Source organism: Temnothorax americanus, unplaced genomic scaffold, assembly GCF_048541705.1.
Source record: "Temnothorax americanus isolate GAGA-0224 unplaced genomic scaffold, ASM4854170v1 Scaffold32, whole genome shotgun sequence".
Classification (NCBI taxonomy): domain Eukaryota; kingdom Metazoa; phylum Arthropoda; class Insecta; order Hymenoptera; family Formicidae; genus Temnothorax; species Temnothorax americanus.
The window spans coordinates 795,324-809,331 of NW_027509464.1; positions in this window are offsets into that span (position 1 = coordinate 795,324).

Consider the following 14,008-nt stretch of genomic DNA (forward strand, 5'->3'; position numbering starts at 1 on the left):
AACTTACCAAAGTGCTCAGCTTCCGGTGACCCCGCCTGAATTTTCACCATATGCCCGGTATCGAGTGTTTTCCTCTTAGCCGGCCTTGTTTTAGAACGGCCCGCGCGGATTTCTCGAACGCACATAATGACGAGGAAAAAATTTGGTCACCCAACGGCGAGAGTTCTATGGACCTCGCCGCCTATCTTGCCTTTCTTCACGTTTTCGACCCTCCGGTTTTGTGTTCTCGCGCAGCACGTGTGAAACAACCGAGAATCTTATGCGAGGGTGCGGCTCGCATCTCATCGACTCTTATAACAACTCATTTTTTCCCGAGATTAATGAGCGCGCGTCTCGAAAAACCGTTTACTACCCTATCTGTCTTTATTACGACGTCAAAGTTTTTTTTTTTACACTTAGAAGTAGTACATAAAGCTTTAGTCAGCATCTTCTTCTTTGAAAACGCCGTCGAGTTTAACGAGTCGTATTTCAATAGTATTCATTAGATGTCGTCTAATATCCGATTCTCGTGACACGATGCGATTTGATATCTACAAAGTTTCTCGAAAACAACCATGGAACCATGGTGCAAATGAAAACAAAAATCGACCATAAAATGATCGACGGATGTGATGGCATTTAATAATCGTGATTATTCGTAAATTGCGAAAATGAAGATGGCATCGTATCAATCTTGAATGAGATTCCACTATATAGGACAAGCGTCTCGATAATCACCGGTGCGAGAGAGTACAAATGCATAGAGAGTCATTAACTAGCCGTCGACTCGTTGTGGTTGTCCTCTCCAACCTACTCGTCGTTTGTCCCCCCTCGGCGCATCCATGTAATTCTCCGGCGTGGATCCTCCTCATCAGCCTCGAGCCGCGTTACGTTCGCGCGGCGTTTGCCGACAAACACCCGTAACTACTCATTATTTTGTTGACTTTGCTGGCCCGCCGTCGCTCTCTCGGCAGCGAGGGAGGAGGCGAGATGCGAGATTCCGTTCCGCGGGATCTAATTATCGTCAAACGACCGGCCAATCTACGGTAGGCTTTTAGGTATCGGCTCGGACTTGCTCGTTCTTGCGAATCAACGCCACTTCAATCATTCTGCTCTCCGACATTGTTGATAGTTTACTTTTACAAAGTGATACACGCGTAATATTCGTCATTTTCCTTTTGTAAATTATTGGAACGATATTTACTTAGCAGTTCCGCATGTGTTTTCTTCCGAAATCCTTTATAAATATTCGCAACTCGCGGAAGCTGATGAATGCTTATTACCTTGAATCGCGTTTATTCATCCTCGGAGAAAATACGAAATTAGGAAACATTAATGATCATGTGATCGCGAGTCATTAAAACGTTTATCCGCCGCGAACGTACACCTTAAGATATCGCGTGACAAGCATGACTTCCTGTCTCCTTCTCGGCCGTGTCCGATCGATACGTTTTGTCGACTTCTTGAATCGCCGTGGCCGACGTCGCCGGGCTATTTAGATGGTGGCGAGGAGAACGGACAAGAAATAGAATTGTCAAGCGAGATCGCTTTGTACGGCCGGCCCGGAGTGAATGGACCGTGCGGTCGTTAAAATCGACAGAGTGGCGATATGCGAGTGCGGCTACGTCCAATCGATCCGTCTTACAGAGCTGCTCCTGAGAGAACATGGCAAAAAGCAGTTACCTCGCTTCATGGTAGTCGTGTTATCCAGTGTAAACAAAAAGGGACGCGTGTTACATGCACTATGCGAGCACAGTCGAACCGGCAACAACGCCACGCTCGTTATGACCGGGGCATAAGAGAGGATCGCCTTCCGTTTCTTCCTGCCGTTGGACCTCCTTTCGCGTAGAAGGAATTTCCAGCTCTTCACCTTGCTCTTCATCTTTTTCCACGTATTGAATATCGTCAACGGCCGAGATATATTAACTTACGTTAGTATTCCCCATAATACTTGTCTTGTTCAAAAATTGTTCGCGAGAGATGGAGATTCTGCGCGCGAGATCAGAATGATCGATGACCGTTTCAACGCTCGTGCATCGAAAGTTTTCGGGTTATGATGAATGCTACGAACATGGAATAACAAAAAAAAATAAAATAATGGTATCTCGCGCATGGCATCTCGCAGTCTCGTTATTCGCATCTCTATTCGCTTGGAAGGAGTCTTAGCGGTAAGACGTTGGATGATTGTAGAAAGGGAAGACTGGCTGACTGGAACTGGAACCCTTTAGAGAGAAAGCCCCCACGTGGTAGTGGGAGAGTGGGCCGAGCCAATGATGGGACTGCTTATGGGGGACCTCACTGGGTACCTGTTGGTCAGGTGTGCCCCACTCTCGCTGCATCTTTCCTCTCGTTCTTACTTGCTCTCTCCCCTTCGTCGACATTTCCAATCTCCTTTCTCTCGCCGGCCTATCGGTCCGTCTCCCTTATTCCAACTGTAACTTTGTAAAGATTGTTCTCCATGATCGTTATTGATCTTTCGACACTCTACCGTTCCGAAGAAGTTTTCTTAAATTCTTCGAATAGGGTTTCGGCAGAATAATTCGTATCATCTTTATCTTTGAATAGATATCCGGTATTTTTTTTCTGTGTTTCACGAGTTTAATCTTATTGATATTTATTCTCTTAGAGATTGAGCCATCGTGCATCAAAGTACGGTGAAATCAATTTACATCTTAATCTTTGAATTATCAAGAATATCAAGATGTTAAAAACAGATCGAGGAATGTTATATCGCTTTCGTCCGATTATTCAAATAAAGATTGTTCGAACGTTGCGAATTGCCAGAATCGCAAACAAGGAAAACGGAATGCGTTCTCGGTAAACCACACGCGTGCCTTTGGTCTGACTTAACGACAGAAGGCGAAGGTGAGGTAAAGAAGTGGCGGCTTTTACGCGGGAAACGTAACACGAGCGGCCAGGAGGCTGTGTGATTCGTGACTTCCCAGAAAGCCGATGGAGCCCGTTGCCTCGCAGGCCCGTTTTCAAGCCCCCCGTGGTTCTAGCTCATTAACCAGCACCCACCCTCCATCCTCTCCTACCTCATCATCCTCTTCTGCACGTCGTTGGCGTGACGGCTGATCTCACGAACGGTGCGTGCGTGCGGTGTGCGTGCGTGTGTGTCCGTACGCACTCATCAGGTAAGAAAGAAGCCGCCTGTGCCGACACGCGGGGCGCTAGGCGTTGGGTCAGTTAGTTATCGGGGACGAGGGACGGTTATAGATAGAAGAAGACAGCCGAGGTTTCGTAGCGAGCGCATGGTGAGTTGTCCAGAGTGGAAGAAAGACGGCTGGCGAGGCCGATTCGTAGGTGGGGCGATCGCGGGGAGAGAGGCCTTTCTCGTTCCCTCGACGCCCCGAGCCAACGAGCGATCCTCTCGTCGCTTCAAACCGGTGTGCGTCCGTCTGACGAGATAATTTGTTCCTCGTTTCCTGGGATTCCATGAGCTGGAGAACTCCGATACACAACGGAGGCAGAGCGCGGTGGCGGCACGACGCGGCGGTGGGGCCCCCAAATAAGGGTCCCCACGAAACGAGCCATCGATGTATGTACGTTCGCGGTCGGTCGCAACGCGGCGGCGCCTCTTTATTATTACAGGGCCCCACAACATTTGGGCGTGGGAAAACGACAGGCGCGTTCACCTGCCAGTTTCGACCACTGCTGTCGAAGAGCGGCTCGAATCGAGATATTCGGTTCGGTTGTCGAATGAAGTAACTATGTGCCGAACATGACGCCCTGCACGCGCTACGGATGACTCGGGAACGTTCAACGATGATTGAAGTCCATCAACTTCAAGGCAATGACATTTATGGCGAAACTTTTTTTCCGGCCTTTCTTACATAAAGTCTGAATATTCCGAAATGTTGTTGAAAGAAAAACTCAGACCGATTAGCGACAAATAACCGAATATTCTTTGGCGATTACGAATAAGATAGAGGAGGATAAAAGAAGGATGACGAATAAAGACGCGAGAGGTGAACCTCGGGAGAATCGGCGCAGAGGTGGCGTAAAGCAGATTGGTCTGTTCGCCACCCGGGGGCGCCCCAAGGTGGCCGATGCTCGCACGCCGGGTCTAAGAAGAAGATGAAGCGAATGGACCCTTGTTAGGGGGACGAAGAGATGAAGAGAGCCGCGGAGTCTGGGAGAAACATGGTGGCCTCGCCTCACGCGAAGACCTCCCGAAGACGGAGCTCGAGAGCCGCGCTTACTCTTCTCGACAAGGCTGCCGACATCTTTGATAAAACTCTCGCGCGCGCTGCTGCACAAAAATTTGGCGAGCACGAATTGCGATTTTCGTTGAGATAAAAAATGTTAATTGAGAGCCTCGATATCTACAATAATTAGATTATGTTCGCTTTTTCTCTATAAATTTTAATTGTAAATAGTAATCATTTCTCTACCTTCGTTTCGGGATTTACGAATTAAGGACCGAGAAAAATGTAGCATAGAGGTAAATACGGACCGAAAGAATCCTCAATTATAACTTGAATAGAAAAACGTCAAGCCCGATACACGAAAAATTACTAGACGCGTTCTGGTCGATATCGGATTATCCCTTCTTAAGGATTGAAAAATGCACCTGTCTTTTATTTATGTATCCTTTCTATGGTCGTTCGTATCGGCATCTTTGTGGAGATACCGATGCCTCTGGCGTCATCGAGGTCCTATTTACGTCTTTCTTCGGACCTCTCTAACCGCAAGCCTAATCTCATCTTTATTTCACCTTCGCCCGCTGATGATGTCTTTTTCTTATGTTAACTCGCTCCCAAGGCGACGCTCGCGACACAGCTAATTCCGACGTTTCTCGTGTGGTCCTAAAATTACCATGAATTACGTTCTACAGGCAAAAATTATTGATACCTCCACCGATGGATATCTTTATTCGTATACTCGTCGTCTACCTTTTATCTTCCCGCTTAAATTCGAAGACTCTAAAAAGTGAATCACCCTGCGCTAAGGGAAGAGAGGCGACAGATTACGCAATTATCCACTTCTCGCAAGCGTGACTTGTCCTTGGTTGATCACTAGCGTCGCATAAATATCAGGTATTACGAGGTTGTCACGCGTCGAAATTCGAACCGACGCGTTTTGCCGCTGCAGGCTGTTCCTCGCGGATGAGAGGAGAAAGATAGAAGGGGGAGGCAGAGCGTGGAAGAGACCTTAATCTCGTGGTGGACGGCGTGGTGAGGGCCCCTCAGCCGGGCCCCCACCGCGTGCGTATGTCCTCTAATCATGGTTGGGAAGGCCGCCGCGGCTTGGGATAGAGACGTTCCACGGCCTAATTGCTATATATATGCCAAAAGGGGTTGGGGGGAGGGGCCCGGTCGGTCTCGGTCGGTTATGCCGGGACCCACGGTGTTATTAAACCCTCGGGGCCCCTCGCTCCACCTCCGTCACGGGGAAACGTTCGGTGGGGCCGTCGGTGGACCCGAATATCCGGCATGCTTGAAAAACTCAACGCGCCGTGAATCGAAGTAGCCGCGCGAGCAGAGAAATTCGCTTTGAGTTAACGCCGAATAATTACTGCATCGTGATTTACAAAATCGTACGGTTGCGGGGCGAGCCTACTTCCGTAATTAGAATGCCGCGGCAGTCTGGCTCCTGCATATTTCTCATAATATAATCTTAAACGCCGTTCTAAATTCTTAATGAAATTAAAACGAGAATTATAATTACATACATTAGCACGATCCAAATATAATATTATTAATATCCGTGCCTATTCATTAATCTTCTTATAGTTTACATTGATTGAGAAGCTATATGACACGTATGTAACTACGGGATCGAATTCTTTACTGTCCGCAACGGATGTTGGTTGAGGCCAAACAGCTCGAAAGCCATAACAATTTTTTCCAGTAAACTAAGATAACTAATGACCTCTAATATATAGCACCATCTTTCCCCTCCCTATCCCTCTTTCCTTCTCTCCTTCCCTGGCCAGGTACCACGCGTGTGTGTAACAGGTTTTGAGCTCGGACTTTTGGCTCGTATCCGAAGAAGTGTCGCGCGTCGAGGAAAGTCGGTAATAAACTTATAATGGGTCTGCCCTCCAGATTTACAGCCCCATTTACCAGGTTCCTCTCGTCTTTCTCATTGGCTCGGCCCGCGTTCCTGACTCTTGTTCCACGTTTGTTCCTTTTTTTCCTTTTCCCGTATGTATAGAAACGCCGGCAATATCAAGAGAAAGAAAGAGGCAAATGCCGAAGAGGAAAGAGCCGCGCCGAAAAGTCGACGGGGGAGCGTCGACCCGCTCGCTCCATTTTCATATCCCACGCGCGGCTCCACACAAAAAGCGGTGAATTACGATTTACGACGGTACCGTACGCTTTCCAGGACACTCATTGGACTCCACCGAAGCTCAAGTCGCAGAGAAAACGCTCGTGGTTCGGTTTATCTGCTCGGCCGATCTGCACAGTGGAAGTTGAGACATGTTCGCGCGCGCGGGCATGAGAGAGAGAGAGAGAGAACTCTCTATCTCTTTTCTGTATCCCATGGTACGCTGCGTCTCTGAAAGAGAAAAAGAGAGTAACGGTGTCGGCGAAGGGCGCCCGAAATGAACGAGGGAATGACCGAGAGAGCGAGAACTTACCACCGAGGTGTCGAGAGTTAGTAGCTTGCTCCCAAGTGAGATTCCGAGATAAGATCGCTCACGAATTAGCGAGAAGCCGAAGTCTTGGAGAAGCCTCGTGAAATTCACGCTCCATTTGATCCGCATGCACCACGAAATTTTAAACGACAAGTTCACGAAAACACGAAGAACGCGTTCGCACTTGCTTTCCAAATGGCATGAATTTGAACGGCTTTGTCTATTCTACTAAAAGCCGAAGATCCTTTTTCCTGATATCGCACGGAGATTAATTGCGAGAGGAGCTCCGAGGCGAAACGCAGAATCTCTGGTTTCTCGAGACGGAGAACGTGAAGGAGAACCCGTTGGTGCATCGCGACGGTAAAAGCGAGAGCAGCCTAGTCAATTTCTTGTTGTCTTCATGGCGAATCAGAGAGGCCGCGGAGAGAGAGAGAGAGAGAGCCCGAGCCTGATCGGGCCGCCTCATTGTTTTTCCATGGTGAGGCCCCTAGCGGGCTTTATGAGCGCTGAACGGGCCCCATGACGTTCAGGAGCGTAAGAAGTCGCCGTAGGGGACTTTCGCAAGTCACCCCGGAGGAGGCCTTTGTTCCTTGTTTGCTCTATCTGCCGTTGCTTCTTGTAAGGGTTACAATGATGACTATGACGACAACGACGACGACGACGAGGACGAAGACGAAAACGATGACAACGAAAACGACGACGATCGAGAGGACGAGAAAAACCAAAATTGATTCTTCTTTGCTTCTCGCCTTCGCCGCTACCTGCTGCCTTCGTTCTACCTACCATCGTCGGCACGATCATTACGTGCGCGAAACGGACCGCTAATCCACCGGAAAGTTAGGCAACCCGGGCACCAGCCTCGCCGATGAAGATAAATTATGACGTTGGGGGTCCGCGGTTGATTTCCTATTGGCGGTGCTCTCATCCCTCATTTCGCCGACTTCTCCACGCTCTCTCGTCCTTCCTTGTCCTGCTTGCGAACTCGATATCGTAATTATTACCCGCACGTTGTAGTAGCAAAAGGATCTTCACGCTACTTGCCGTCGCGCTTTATGACCGACTCATCTCATTATCCGTAGCATGCGAGCACAACAAACGCTTTTCGACCGTCGATCATCGGAGATTCGTGCGTCTGTCTGGTATCCGCAAATCGAATGAAAGTAAATCAATAAATCCTGCTCGAATAATGTATGGGTCTCTCGCTTCTCAGAAATCGCAACATTTGCATACGCGTAAAATCTGTAGATTTATCTAGGATAGGATAGAGTTCGTACAAAGCCAAGGATATTAGGAACTGTCGGTTTCCTCGCACGTATAATGAAAACGGATTATATATCGGAGAGAAGGGAAAGTTAGGGGAGAAATACGATTTTTCATTTTTGAACGGACGACGGCTGTGCCAGGATCCTGCCGTAATCATCTTGTTCCCGACACCCTGCGAATAATATAAAAGGACCGACCTGGCGCTAATTAGATCGCCATCCGCTTACACACGATACGGTGTAGCGGTTGTGGTAGGGACACGTGAAGGGAAACGTTTCGATGCCACTGTAACGAATGGGCCGGGTTGTAAGGTGTACGAGTCAACGTTCCGAGGAAATTATCACCGTTCGAGAATTCGAAGCGGTTCCCGGACCGTTGTGTCGTAACGATCCGGGCGTGAAAATCGAGGGGAAACGAATGGATCGTATAGATTCTGTCACGCCTACGGGCCCTACGATTTCCCGGCTAATCAGCCTCACCAGATACGCTTCGCTCTTACGTACGTCTTGCTCGCGACACGTTTCACAAGTTGGAAGGAGAAACAAGAGAGAGAAAAAAAAAGTAGGTAGTATAAATAGCGGGCACACGGGCCAAGAAATTCGACGTACACAAAATTCGTGAGGTGTTAGGCGTTACGTGACCGTGGAAAATCGGATTTCGTCGGTCTTTAATGATTTCATCGATGACATCTTTGACGAAGGACACTTGTCGCATAACATCGCAAGGAAGATTAACCTTCCCGATCGAAGCGTAGTTTATGCTATTCAAATTTTTTATAGCAGTTAAGGATTACACGGACATTGTATCTCCAAATTTTTCGTGCTCCGTTGTGTTATATTACTATCTGATATCTCACTGAATTAAAAACTATTTTATGAACTTAATTTACAACAAAACTCTTTATGGGAAACAAGATTTTTTTTCATTATTAGCGAGCGTTTTATTATAGCCTTTATGATCACGGGCTGTAAATTCGTTTCCACTACTAATTTATCGTGGTTGATGCATTCTACCGATTTTTATCTCGGCTAAATTTATGACGTTTGCGACCACGCGATAGATTTGTCGTGTTCGGTCTCGCGATGGAGGCTCGGGTATTTCCTGTTTCGATCGGTCGACCGACCGAAGGACCGTACAAGTTTCTTGGAAATCGGGCTACGCCGCCAAAAGACGTTCCGATCGGTTAGGCGATCGTCGACCACGGAATCTCGCCACGAATTTAATTAGGTGTGGGACAAAGTTTCTCCTACACGACTTTACGGCTGAAGCGTTGAAATATATTGACACGTTAATCGTCAGGATCATCGAGATTGTTTTACGATTTTCGAAACGTTACGATGTGAGAAAGGCATTTTATGCTTCGTTATACGTCTATTTGTGTTTATACACAGACAGCATCTCTCAAAATTTAACAGTAATGATAACAGTAGCAGCAGTTTACTTTATTCCTTATGAGTACAACAATATTAAAATTCTTAATATTTGCAGGCAAAATATAAATTAATAAATTTTTTCTATGATATTAATTCTTATGGCTTTTTTTAAATTATATCTTCTGATCACGAGAATTGCTGTAAGTAAATAAGTACTAAGTAAAAGTGATATCACTTCATGTTGCTACAGCTGTTTCGCGATTAACATTTTTGCGCGAAAAAATTGGACGAAGTTGACGAATCGTAGGGGATACCGATTAGATGTAATGTCCACGACGGAAGCGATGAATTGCGTGCCGGGGCGGATCTGTCGGCTTTACCGCTGGAAGAGGGGCTGCCATTTCGAGCCTGACTTGCGACGTTTCACGACGGGGGGAAGGACTAAATGTCATACGAAAAAAGACCGAAAGGCAGGTAAATCCCGCCAAATGACAGGATCCATCCGGCTAATGTCCCGTCTTTGTGTCATTCATCGCTCGAACTCCACTGTGAACATTCGCAAATTGTACGCATTTTCCTTTTGGGAGCTGCGCTATGACATGAAAAATATGTGAAAAATTTCGTCGAGCTCGTTTTTTATCCACAAAGTCCCTCAATGATACTGCATAGTAATGATTATATTTACACTAATACTGCATAGTGTAATACGACTACATTATTACGTACAGTAGATTCCTATACAACACGGGTTCATATCGATATAATATGACAAAAAAATTTTAATATTTTTTTGTTTTAAAGTGAAATCAAAAATATGTTACTGTTATATCTTTAATATTTATTTTACATTTTTTTATAATAAACCGTTACATCTTTTATAAATATGTGTTTTCTCATATGCATACATAATTTATATGTATAATATAATCTATGTGACTCGTATAACACGGAACATTCCCCATGTCATACAGGGGTTTACTGTGGTAATAATTTAATAAACTACTTTATTCTTTACAAAATCAATAAATCTAAAAATCGGTAAATAGTCATCATCAGTTCTCATTAGTCAGCATTTATTAAAGCATGCAAAGACTTTGTGTTTTGCATTTGACTTCGTCATGGTCATATTCCCTTTGAGACGCTTTTCAAGATCTTTTCAAGAGAAAATAGGCAACTTTGCCTTCGTGTTAAACAATTACACGGTCCTCATTATCTGGAAAAATCTCCAGAACACGCAACTTCTCTCGTGCCATACCACCTTCAATTCACGCCGCTGATTCTCAAATGTTCAGCTTCTCTTCGCCGGGGTCGTAACAAGCCGCACTTCTCTGTATATCCCGGAGCGACGAAATGGGCCTAATGAAGACATCTCGGTAACTCGGCAGAAAGAGGGAAGGCCTCTCCGGTCTATCCCAAGGTCCCAAATCACCCGCACAATGGCCGACTTCGCATCCATTGTCGACACGGCAGGGCCGCGACCGGATCGGCTCTGCCTATAATGGCAGGCAGCATCGGTACCCAGCATTGTGCCGCTTCCTGAAAAGAGGATAGAGGGAATCCGCCGTGATCTATGACCACAGGACCTCGTGCTCTCTCTATCGAATGGTCTCTAAGGACTTCGATACAGGGTCAGAGACTGTCGGCCGTCATCGTCTTCACCCTCGCTGAAACTACCCATCCGGCCGTCAATGTCGATCGTCCGCGGAACCAATCGCGTGAAAAGGATTTCACAGAAAATTCAAACACGAAAAATGTTGTCAGTTTATGGCTATACTCGGGCCGTTTAACCCGCGAATATATCACGATGAGCAGTATATTTCTCTCTTCTCGAATTTATTTTTTATTTTTCTAAAGGCATGCTTATTAAAAGCATGCGTAAGTCACACGTGAATGGATATCTTACGATTGTACTTCGATGTATAATTATTGTTTATTTAATCATGCAATTTATATAGAATGACGAATATATCATTCTGTCCTCTTCAAATAGGACGGAAAGATTTAGACATTCGTCATTTCAAATAATTTCATTATTTTTCATAATTATATCGATATAGGCCGTCCTTATCTCATTCAGTTACACATATATATCTATATTTGAAAAAGAGAGAAAGATAATTGTTTCGTCAAATTATGCAAGATGTGATTGATTAAGAATATTTATGCGAATGCCAATTTAACACTAGTTTTATGCATTCCTCTAATAGAATACCTTTCTGTTCTAATATTCTATGATAAATAAGCTCGATGCGGTATATACTTTGACGGGTGAATAAGCATAGCGCGAGATAGCAGGCCAAGACGATCATTATGAGTAGTTGATGGGCATGATCACGCCTGGTTTACAAACTATATGACTATCACGAGGAACGATATAATGGAGCGGTTGCGACCGCCGCGCCTCAAAGATTCGTCCGCATCGTTGTTGCTGCGTCGGAAATACTGGATCGTAATAAATCCAGGTGGTAAACATGTCGAACGCGAAGTCACGTGGTGCGTGATAGGTGGTAAACTGGTGACTGGATGACCCGATGATTTGTAACTGGTAGCCCGCCGGCTCTCGGCTAATCCCACAAAGCGAGCCGACCTTAGAAATTTCTGGACAATTTATTCCGTGGCATGCGATGCGTAAAAAGGACATCGCGTTCATGCGACCGGTGCGGGTATGGCGACATTGTGATCAACAACTCATAGAATCTAAGAGCTAAGTGAGGAAGCTTGAAACATGAACGTGTACAGAATTAAATGTAGTACTCCGATTCTCTATTGACCGACAAATGTATATAACGACTATTGTTTAGATAATATCTTTGCGGTAAATTAACCCAAGAAAGATGGTTTTTCAAGATCACAATAACGCTTCAAGTGTTTAATAAGAAAAGGATTGGAATTGCATTCAGTAGACGAAACATCTTTTCTTTTTAAAAATAGAAGTAATTTAACAAATATATAAAGAATCACTTCGCGAATGATGCACGCAAAGGCACAAATAAGGCCAAAGCCACCCGCGAAATCGACGTTCATTTATGTTATACCGCTCGCGGATGCGTCCCTGGCGTTAGCGCCGTCTCCGTCTTCGCCGTTGCCTCCGTCCTCTTCGCTATTTCTTCTTTTTTACTCCTTCGCCATCTCTCTCTCCCTCGCATCTCAATCTAGACCCCTCATCATGTTTTAATTTCACGGCCGGCTTTCCCCTCGCTCTGGATCCCTTCCGGCGCGCTGCCAGCAGCCGGCCGGTACCAGATAGAGAGATGGAAAGCAAGGGCGAGAGAGAGAGTGGGAAAAAGATGGAGGACGAACTCTCGTTGGTAACGAAGACGGGATGTAAGATGTGAAGAGGTACAGGCGCAAGGAAGATAGGATATTTAGCCCCACCGGTGGAGGACTCGCGTCCAGGGGGGCGTCACCCTGATCTCCCTACCTTACCGACAGAGAAACTCCCTTTATCCAAACGTCGATGACTCGGCGGAAGCGGCGGGGTACCGTGAGACAGGGTAAGGTGTCTTGAAGAGGGGGACCAACGATCCGAATGGTAGCAGCGGCTGGTTCACGCACGCCGCGAAAAGTTTACCCCCACTATTTCGCCCTCAACGTGTGCTGTGCTCCTATTGCGTTGCCTGTGGTCGCGCGTACTTACATTTTCTTTCGGTTATCCAAAGAGCCGCGATAAAAAGACGTTAAATAAAAAGCGTAAAAAGACCGCTCTGACAATCGAGATAAGAGAGTATAAAATTTTTGATTAAAATCCAAATTGATGTGTAAATCTTGACGACTCATTTCAACGGTATGTTTCTCATTTTAATATCAATACACGTGCTTCGCCAATTTTTACGTGATTATACGAACGCTCGTGCGACTGAAACCCCACTGTGAGAAACGTCTGTTTTTAATCTTGCTTGCAAACCGAATTTCTCGCTTTTAGCGCGCAAACCGGTTTTAAAACATCGAGGAAGACGTGAAATTTGAAGGAACATTATTATCTATACAAGTTTTCAACATCTGTTTCTCTAATTTTCTGATTTAATTATTTCCTTTTATATAATTCTTAATTTCTGGATATATAAAAGGGGTTTTTAAGATCATGCAATATTTATTTCTTTATAACATTTTTTCAGTATCTTCTATAAGATGTTTTTCTGTTTCTAGGTAATTTAAAAAAAACCTTTAAAGCGCTATCTTTCGATAATGTTTAATTAAAAATCGAAATTATTCTTCTTTTATCGAATTTCTGCCAAATTTAGAAAATCGTGTATCCAAAAATTAAGTTATATTAATTGGTATTCTTATTTAAATTGTTAGCCTCAGAAAGCACATATGTTAGCTGATGAGCTTTTCTTGTTTACCTGAACAAAATTTATGAACGATAATAATGGTACATGTCTCTCTTATTATCTTACCGCGTTTTGTTGACGAGTCGACAAAAACTTATTACTCCAGCACCCATCAGAGGATTCTTAAACACAGACGCGGAGCGATTATCTCGCGACAGTGTGTCGCGAGAGCGTCACGGTTGACGGACTTTGTGAGAATGACGAATAATAAGAGTTCGCGCTAAAAATTAAGTCATTTCAGGTCGTTGCGTGGTAAAGAATTCTTTTAGTCATTATTCTCTTATTATCTCACGTTTGAAAAGGTGACATTTGTATGTACTTTTCCGAGTGCGTTCAATTGTTCTTTTATTCACATGCTGATGAAGTACAATATTCCATTCTAGTGTAACGTAAACTGTATCGAATTTAACTCGAGACTTTTAACATATTTATCGTCTCGAAACATTATATAGTGTATGATTTCTTTAACTCTCTTT